The 10,140-nt window shown below is 41.6% G+C and overlaps 1 protein-coding gene and 1 non-coding gene across 15 annotated transcripts in view; both read right to left on the reverse strand.

Moving 5' to 3' along the window:
* The window catches only part of EPB41 (erythrocyte membrane protein band 4.1), a 106,396-nt gene that overhangs the window by 89,202 nt on the left and 7,054 nt on the right, over positions 1-10,140 (reverse strand). The gene's annotated exons all lie outside the window — the stretch shown is intronic.
* LOC125913880 (U6 spliceosomal RNA) lies at positions 3,218-3,324 on the reverse strand. The gene has a single exon (XR_007455149.1). It is a non-coding gene; the product is annotated as a U6 spliceosomal RNA (small nuclear RNA).

Below are 10,140 nucleotides of genomic sequence, written 5' to 3' on the forward strand. Positions count from 1 at the left end.
ACCAATTTGACATAAAGAGGGCAAACCCAGATTTGTGTCAATCACATATGACTCCAAGTAAATGACCTTATAGAATAAATCATCGCTTCAGTATCTAGACGTCCAAATCAAAATCAAAAACAATGTGTACAAAATAATAAAAATCAATGTATATAAGAATTGGCACTTTTATGTTCAATTTAAATGATTCCATTCACAGCATTTTATTTAGCCAACAAATACCTGAGGAATGCCCCCATGTGCTAGCCACTGTAGTTTCAAAAAAAGGATTTAAAAATAACACTTGTCCTCACAGAGCTAGTCTAACAGAAGAGGTGAATAGCAAACAATTGATTTGTTTGTTCTAGGTGTGAAAATGACTATGACAGAAATGTGTGAGAGTGCTATGAGAGAGCATAGAGTGTTCTAGGAGCACAGAGGAGGTGCACCAAGATGAACTGGGGGTAAGAGGCAGGAAACATTTCTCAAAGGAGTATTTGGGAGTACTAAACTGTATCTTAAGGGACAAACAAGAATTAGCCAGGCAAAATAGAAGATGAAGTAAATAAAAAGGCACAGGGTATAAGAGAACAGGATACATTTGAGTTGCTACATGCAGTCGAGCATAGCTAGAACACAGAGGTGAGGAGGGGAGATACACAATGCAAGAGAATGGTTAAGGGTCAGATCATGGGGGACGCAGTATTCCACAGTAAGAAACTTGGACTTTATCAAGTGCCAGGCAAAGGGGAGCCATTGAAGGATTTAAAGTAAAGGAGAGACATAAATTAGAGGAAGCATGACTGTAGACAGGGAGACCAAATAAGAGGTGGTTTCTGAGAATGATAATTATGGTACAGAAGAGAATAATGATCATGGGTACTGGCTTTGAAGTCAGACAGTCTTGAGTTCTAATCCTGTCGCAACCTATCATTTATTTACTAGCTATGTAACCTTATCTAAGATCATCTAAATCTCAATTTTCTCATACACAAAATTGGGATAAAACTACCCTCCTGACAGAGTTATTATGGATTAAATTATTTGATGTATTTAAAAAGCACATAACCAGCACTCAATAAAGTGTGCTGATATTGACAATCAAAAGGGTTTGATAGGATGACTATGGGTCAGAGAAAAAAGATGTTTAGGAGCTTGAATGTATGGGAAGGTGGGGTACAGGGAGGAATGATTTGAGTTGGTAAGTTATAAAGTTAAAGGATAATTCCCAAGTTGCCACCTTAGGGAACTGGGAGGAGTAGTATTATTCACTGAAATAGGAAATGTAGGATATAAAAAAGAAATCGATTTTCTTGAAGAAGAAGAAAAAAATAGCAAAAAAAACTGGAAACAACTCAAATGTCCATCAACAGTGGAATAAATAAATTGTGGTATATTTTGTAGATATATTTTTGAGGCATCTTTGGAAATCCACATGAAATATTTCAATAGACAGCTAGATAAACAGGTCCTGATATTCAGCAGAGAGATTTGGGCCAGAAATATAAATCTGGGCACTTTTCCCATATAGGTGATAGATAAAACCATGAAAGAAGACAAAAATCACAGAGGAGTGAAAAGAAAGACACTAAGGACAGACCTTTGGGGAACACTTGCATTTAAGGGATGGAGAAAGGGCAAAGAGCTGAGAAATAAACTGAGAAGGGGTGAGCAAAGTGGCAGGAGGAAAACAGGAGAGACTGGTATCATAGAATCTAAAGGAATAGAAAGCTTCAAGGATGGGCGGACAAGATCATCCATGCTACAAAATGGACAGGAAACATAAGGATGAAAAACTCAGATTTATCTTGGCAAGAGTAGTTTCAGCTGAGTGATAAGAGTAGCAATCCAAATGCAGTACCTCATACTAAGTGCAGGTGAGGATGTGGCACAGCTCAAACTCATTCAGTGCTCGTACAGTGTCAACTGGTAACACCACTTTGGAAAACTGTCTGATACTATCCACTAAAGCTGACCATATGCGTTCTTTATAACCCAGCAATTCCACTTTAGGAATACACCCAACAGAAATGTATGTGACAAGATGTGTACTATAACACACATGTACAAGAATGCTCCTAGCAGCAGTATTCTTGAAAGCTCAAACTATATACAAGCCAAACATCCATCAACAGTAGAATACAAAGTGTGGTACAAACGATGAACTTTTATACAGAAATGAGAATGAATGAGCTACTGCTACTCACAACATGGATGAATCTCAAAAACACAATACCGAACAAAATAAAAGAAATCAGACCTAAGAGAACACATGTATGATTTCATTTATGCAACACAGTTTAAAAACAGGCAAAACTAACTCATGGTGATAGATGTTAGGAAGACACCTGTTACTTTTAATGGGGGGTAAGGTAGGGGTAATGATTGTTAGGGGATGGAGGTAGTGACTTAGAGGGAGACGAAAAGGGATTCTGGAGTCTGGTAATCTAGGGGTGTTTATCCAAATGTGTTCCCTTTGTAAAAATTCTTTGAGATATGCATGCGTGATTTATGCACCTCCCTGTATTACGTTAGACTAATAGGCAGTGAGGAACTAGAGATAGTTATACGTAAACTAATTTCTCAAGAGCATGGTTGTGCAGGACAGGCAAAAGGATTATAACTAGCGAAAAGAGACAGAAATTAACTGATAAAACAAAATGTTGAAAGGACAAAAGAACTGTATCTTATTAGGGATCTTAAGATGCCCTCTCAAACAGCACTTCTGATGATCTTCTGGTTTCTACTTGAATACTTTCAGTTACAAGGGTTCCCTTTATTTATTTTTTTAAGAATTCCCTTTTGGGGCGCCTGGGTGGCTCAGTCGGTTAAGCGTCCGACTTCGGCTCAGCTCATGATCTCACGGTCCGTGGGTTCGAGCCCCGCATCGGGTTCTGTGCTGACAGCTCAGAGCCTGGAGGCTACTTGGGATTCTGTGTCTCCCTCTCTCTCTGCCCCATCCCCACTCATGCTCTGTCTCTCTCTGTCTTAAAAATAAATAAAATATTTAAAAAAAATTTTTTTTCAATATATGAAGTTTATTGTCAAATTGGTTTCCATACAACACCCAGTGCTCATCCCAAAAGGTGCCCTCCTCAATACCCATCACCCACCCTCCCCTCCCTCCCACCCCCCATCAACCCTCAGTTTGTTCTCAGTTTTTAAGAGTCTCTTATGCTTTCGCTCTCTCCCACTGTAACCTCCTTTTTTTTTTTCCCTTCCCCTTCCCCATGGGTTTAAAAATATGGAACGCTTCACGAATTTGCGTGTCATCCTTGCGCAGGGGCCATGCTAATCTTCTCTGTATCGTTCCAATTTTAGTATATGTGCTGCCGAAGCGAGCACTAAAAAAAATTTTTTTAAAGAATTCCCTTTTACGGGTCCATTTTGCCAATCATATCGTGTGAGTTAAATAAATTAACATTTCAAACAGAATTTAAGTTTGTGATTCAAAAAGAATCACATTCCTTCTTGTGCTTAAAAAAAAAAGTTTCAAAACAGCAGAGATGAACAACAGCAGTAGCCTGATATAGATCTTCATTCATTCAACTGAAGAATTACAGGTCTCGCTTGTGCTCTCCTACTTCAAAACACCTTCTCACGTGTTGTCCCTTTCACTTTGAATTCTCTATCCCAATTTCTTCATCTAGAAGATTCCTGACCATCTCTTATAAGTCAGATCTTATGTTACTTCCTGCAGGAAACCCTTTCTATGTGGGTGCCCATCTTACTACTGCCCCCCCCCCCATCAGTCTGGGAGCTCCCTGAGCAACGAGACTACCTATGTGTTTTATAGCTCTGCCCGGCACAACACAAATGTTGTCCACTCGATAAATGTTTGATGAATAAATGAATGAAAAATGCTACCAAAATAAGTCAGGATAGAGGTGATAAGGTTTCAACTAAGGCAATGGGATTTAATGAAGTAAAATGAATAGGAACTTTTCATATCTTTTGCAGCAATTATAACCTTAGGTCATAAAGTTTTAAGAAAGAACATGCCCTGAGTTGGTCATGATCTACCCTTATCTGGAGGTCCTAAAACCCCACACATACATGTAAGTGATCTATACAAATCCTTGTCTCTTGAGGTAAAAGATTTATCTATACACTCCACAATCTGTCTTCCTTAATCTGAGGAATAACGATTGTTTATGCTACTGTTAGTATGTTTACTTCAAATCACTGCTCCAATAAGTTTATAGAAACTCTCTAACATAGTAATTCTAAATCTGACTCTTCACATGTTAAAAAAGCCACATTTAAATCCACTAGAGATGTCAAATCAAATCTTCCTAGCAAAAGCCAAGATCCTGAATACAGCCTCCCTACTCTACAAGTATGTTTACAAAATTCATTTTAGTCTTTCTTATTTACTAGACAATAAAGATATAATCATTACTGGTACTTGCCTTCAAAGCTAGCCAATAATCAATGGAAAACAATCCATCCTTTCAAATGACTATAAATGAAATGCCTCACACTATTGATTTAATATTCACTCCAGTGGTATTTACTATTTGCCTTTGCAAGGTGAAAGAAAGACCCTCTTGGCTGTAACTGATTATTCAGAGTTGAAAATCTGACTCCTAAAGTAAGAAAATTCATCCACACAGAAAATGGAAGGAGAAAGACCATATACTATTGAATTGAATGAACTCCTCATTTAAAATTCTCATTATTGGGGCCCCTGGGTGGCTCAGTCGGTTGAGCATCCGACTTCGGCTCAGGTCATGATCTCGCAGTCTGTGAGTTCGAGCCCTGCGTCGGGCTCTGTGCTGACAGCTCAGAGCCTGGAGCCTGCTTCAGATTCTGTGTCTCCCTCTCTCTCTGCCCCTCCTCCACTCATGCTCTATCTCTCTCTATCTCTCTCTCTCTCTCTCTCTCTCTCCCTCTCTGTCAAAAATAAATAAACATTAAAAAATATTTTTTAATTAAAAATAAATAAATAAAATTCTCATTATTTACCAAAAGAGCTCACAATTTTTGCTTAGAGAAGGAATTTGGAGTAGGGGGTAGGAATTAATGTGGATGATATTTCTCCAAGGGAAAAAAAAATCCTTGATTCATTCATAAACAACTAAGCAGGAATAAAATGTAGGAAACAACTGCTTAACTCCTGTAATTTTGATTCATAGTGGTAATAAATCTCTCATAGGGCTATAGAAGTTTGCTTCTGACTGCTTTTCCTCTTCTCTAGCCAGACTCAATCTGGCAATAGGTCTGTTATTATGCAGTTAGTAGAGAAAGAGAGCAAGCAAGCCATTCCACATGAGGAAAAGTCAATTCAATTAACTTTCCTCCCTGCTAAAGGTATCCAACTGTCTACAAACAAAACACAAAGATCCAGAAGCTCTTTAGGAGAGAAGTTAATATACAACGGACAAATCTTTACACACAAAAAAGAAGACAACAGGCTGGGAATGGAAAGAGGATATTCATCTCCGTTTGTATTATGGTTCACATTTCTTCCCACAATTCGAGAACCGTTAAAAAGAAAACCATGGGCCCAAAATGGAGTCACTTAGGTTAAGGCCCCAAGTCAGTAAACCAAGACTTAATACTGCAGAAATGTTAACTAGTCAATATGGGAATTTCCTGGTCAGCACTAGGAAATTTACTAACAGACCCTTTCTGTTTCCCTTAGGAGGGTGACTTTGCCTAAAGCAGTAGATTCTTTGCTAATAATTTCTTTTTTTCCATTCCCTCTCTACCTTAAAAAACCTTTCCTTTCATGTAGCCCTTTAGGGCTCCCCTCCACTCCTAGGTGGGATACTGCTCAATTCATGAAGTGATTATTAAAGCCAATTATTAGATCTTTAAAATTTACTCGGTTGGATTTTTATAATTTAACAGGAACTAATTCTGTAGATGGGAAACAAAAGCAGAGAAACAAAGACAAAATGTAAAAATCAAAGACAGAGGAATAAAAAGTTCTTGAAGAAGAAAATCATTTAGGACGGAGCAGGAGGCAAGGAATTTCAGGAGTAAACAGGCTGTACAGCTGGGAGGAAACCATTCTGCCTTCATATGCTTCAGTTTTCTCATCTCTAAAAGGAGGGGACTGAACCCCAGGAGCTTCCACAGCTCTGGTATCCTTTGTGTTTTCAGAATGACAGAAACTGTGGATAAATGACTAACAAACATTAATGGTTTTACAGATGTAATCATTTCATGAATCTCTATATATTTCTAAAGACAGTATCTGGAAATCTGGCTTACTGACAGTAGATACACATAGGTAATGGTAACTAAAATGAAATTGAATAGCGTGCCAGGCAGTGCAGCTCCACCGTGTCCGAGAGCAGCTCAGCAGCTGCAGCAGCCACTACCAGAGGGGCCTTCTGCAGGTCTCCCCTGTCCCCTCCACGCCGGGGATGAAATTCCTCAACAAGAAGGAAGCAGTTACGTAGCATCAGTGGACGAAAACTAAACCAAGATCCAGGCCCTATAGCTCTGTCCCCATCAGCCTAATAATCACCAGTGTCGCCTACCTCCCTCTGGGTTCCTGGGCCAACAAGATGCTGGAATGAGACACAAAGATGAGGAGTCAGCCTGGGGACCCTGAGTCCCTTCCCACTGGCAAGGAACCAGGAACCAAGGGAGGAGCTCCCCACCAGGGCTCACCGCAGAAGTCCAGCCAGTTGGTTCCAGGGCCTGCCACTTCCGAAGGGGCACCTTCCAGGCCCCTCTGGCAGCCCCACCCCAGCACCCACACTGCTGCTGCGACTATGACAAGGCTTTCTCTTACCAGTCCAAGCTGGCCCCATACCGGCTGGCACATGGCACAGCCCACCCCCATCCATGCCCCAATTGCCCCAAGGCCCTCTCTTACCTTCATCCTGGCAGCCCACCACCCCACACACAGCGAGTGCCTGCCCATACCCGTGCCTACACTGCCCAAAGGCCTTTGGCCATAGCTCCAAGCTGGCAGCCCACTTCTGGGCGCATTTGCCAGCCCCCACCAGTGCCCTCACGGCCCCAAGTCCTTCTGCTACCCCTCCAAACTTGCACCTCCGCCACACACACCATGCCACCGATGGCCAACCCTATCCTCGTTGTCAGTGCCCTATGGACTTTTTCATTCCCCTCCAAACTGGCCACTCAAAGCTTGTGTCACGTGCCCCCCCGACCTCGTCCCCCCACGGCACTAGGCAGCAAGCCCATGGCCCAGGCATCACTACTCCAGCTGTGAGCAGGCCTTTGGCCAAAGACGCTTCCTGCTCTGTCTCCAAAGCAGCCAACACCAGACTGAGAGCCAGGTGGAGTGAGAGTGAGCTCTTTCCCCTTGGCTCGCGGTACCCTCTGCCACCAACCTGGTCAATAAAGAGGTGGCATTTCTAAGCTGGTCTGTATGGACTTTTCTCTTCCAGATAGCTGGCAAGGAGACTGGCTCCACACTGGGCTCAAACTTACAAGGCGGAGGAACCCTTTCCTCACCTGTTTTGGGCAGGGGAAGGTGTGAGCCAAAACCATGGACTTGGAGCTGTGGTTCGAAAGCAAGCCCTGGATTTGGTTTTCCCTTCTATTCAGATTGCAAAAGTAAAAAATCTCCTAGCATCGTGGGTTGGTGAGAGTGTGGGGAAACAGGGTCTCTCCCTATTGTTGTAAATTAAATCGGTACCTCCATTTTGGCCATTTGACTGTATCTATAAAAAAATTTTAAATGCAAAAATAAAATGAAATCAAATAATATGGCTAGATATAGCAATTAAGTAAAGAGTATGCTGTTCTCCAGGTAGATTATTTAAACTTTTTTTTTTCCAACGTTTTTTATTTATTTTTGGGACAGAGAGAGACAGAGCATGAACAGGGGAGGGGCAGAGAGAGAGGGAGACACAGAATCGGAAACAGGCTCCAGGCTCTGAGCCATCAGCACAGAGCCTGACGCGGGGCTCGAACTCACGGATCGCGAGATCGTGACCTGGCTGAAGTCGGACGCTTAACCGACTGCGCCACCCAGGCGCCCCTCCAGGTAGATTATTTAACCCAAGAAAGATCAGGTAGATTACTGAGCTTGAACAATGCTCCAGAATACACCTCTAGATTATGACATACAAATCTAATTTTTTAAAGCAAAAACATTGTTTAGTTGGTAATTTTATTTTAAAATAATACTATCAAAATAATAATGATAATACCTACTTTTTATTGACTGCTCTCTACATGCCATGTACCATTCCACATGTTTTTATGTAAATTATTTCATTATCATTCCCATTTTACCAATGAGAAAAAAAGAAGTAACTTACCTATCTCACAAGTATTAAGTGACAAATCTGTTCTCTAAAACTTAATAATACGTCTCACTCTTAAACATTTATGGAATGCATACCACAAGATAGATAGATAGAGAGAGAGAGGGAGGGAAGGAGGGAGAGATGGAGAGAGGAAGAAAGGGAAGGAAAGGGAAGGAAAGGAAAGGAGAGGAGAAGGGAGGGGAGGTGGAAGGGGAAGGGAAAGGGGAAGGGGAAGGAAGGGGAAGGGGAAGGGAAGGAGGGAGAGAGGAGGAAAGGAAAGGGAAGAAAATAAGATTCTACTAGCTTAATTCTACAAAGGGAAAGTCATACAGAAGATCAAGAATCAGAATGGCTTTGGCCTTCTTTTTTTTTTTTTTTTTTTTTTAAATTTTTTTTTTAACGTTTTTTTATTTTTGAGACAGAGAGAGACAGAGCATGAACGGGGGAGGGTCACAGAGAGAGGGAGACAAAGAATCTGAAACAGGCTCCAGGCTCTGAGCTGTCAGCACAGAGCCCGACGCGGGGCTCGAACCCACCGACCGCGAGATCGTGACCTGAGCCGAAGTCGGACGCTTAACCGACCAAGCCACCCAGGTGCCCCGGCTTTGGCCTTCTTAATAGCAACACTGGAAGCTAGAAGACAATGGAGCAATGCCTTCAAAATTATGATGGTTCAAGTATAAAATTATATACCCAACCAAACTAACAACGAAATGTGAAGGTAGAGTAGACCTTTTTCAGACATATAATGTCTCAACAAGATTATGTCTCATGTGCTCCTTCTTTCTCAGAAGAAGCACTCTATCAAAACACAAGAAAAAGCTGAGACAAAGGAAATAGGAGAAACATTACAGGAGAAAGGCAAATCAAATCCCCAGGATGGGGGCACCTGTGTGGCTTAGTCAGTTGAGCATCCGACCCTTGATTTCAGCTCAGGTCATGATCCCAGGGTCGTGGGATGGAGTCCCATGTTGGTCTCCATGCTGAGTGTGGAGCCTGCCTGGGATTTTCGCTCTCTCTCCTCTCCCCCACTCACACTATCTCTATCTCTCTCTCTCTCTCTCTCTCTCTCTCTCTCCCTCTCTCTCTCTCTCTCTCAAAATAAAAATAAATTTCAAAAAACATCCCCAGGATGATGGTGATGGTAAATACCAGGGACAACTATGTATTAAGACAGACAGAGCAACTCATCCACACTAAAGAAGTGTGACTCAAGAGATAGTATATTGAAGAAGGATGGTCATTACCCAGGTGGCTTTTGTTACTGTACTGGCCCTTTCACCTGACAGTGCTAAGGTAAGTCTTCCCAAAATTTATTTTTGTACAAGATTTGCTTGGCAAGTTCCTGCTTTCCCTCCTATGCCCGACTTCCTGGATCAGCCTAAAGACTCGCATTTTAACCCAAAAAAACCCTCTGCTTTGACCCATTTCTGAGAGCTGAAGTTTGACCACAATGAATTTAGAAGCAGAAAATATAGAAAAGTTCATTGCCTCTGACCACGTTCCTGTTGGATATCCTGTAAGAGCCTGGACCCTGCTATAGATCTGTCAAATGCTCTGAATATGATAAGCCCTACGTTTCCCAGGATTCACTTACCCACTGACTTCCCCCTAAGCGGCTCTTATAAACTATCAGGGAAGTTGAAACTAGATTATGATTCTGAGACAAAAGCCTTTCTCTTCTAGAAATATTTTATCTAAAAGGGATAACAATGTCCTTTTTTTTACACAGCCAGGTTTATACTTTGCTATTCAGCTTTTATATTAGCCACTTTTTTTTTTCTTTTTTTTTTTTTAATATATGAAATTTACTGTCAAATTGGTTTCCATACAACACCCAGTGCTCATCCCAAAAGGTGCCCTCCTCAATACCCATCACCCACTCTGCCCTCCCTCCCACCCCCCATCAACCCTCAGTTTG

Source organism: Panthera uncia (assembly GCF_023721935.1).
Source record: "Panthera uncia isolate 11264 chromosome C1 unlocalized genomic scaffold, Puncia_PCG_1.0 HiC_scaffold_4, whole genome shotgun sequence".
NCBI lineage: Eukaryota > Metazoa > Chordata > Mammalia > Carnivora > Felidae > Panthera > Panthera uncia.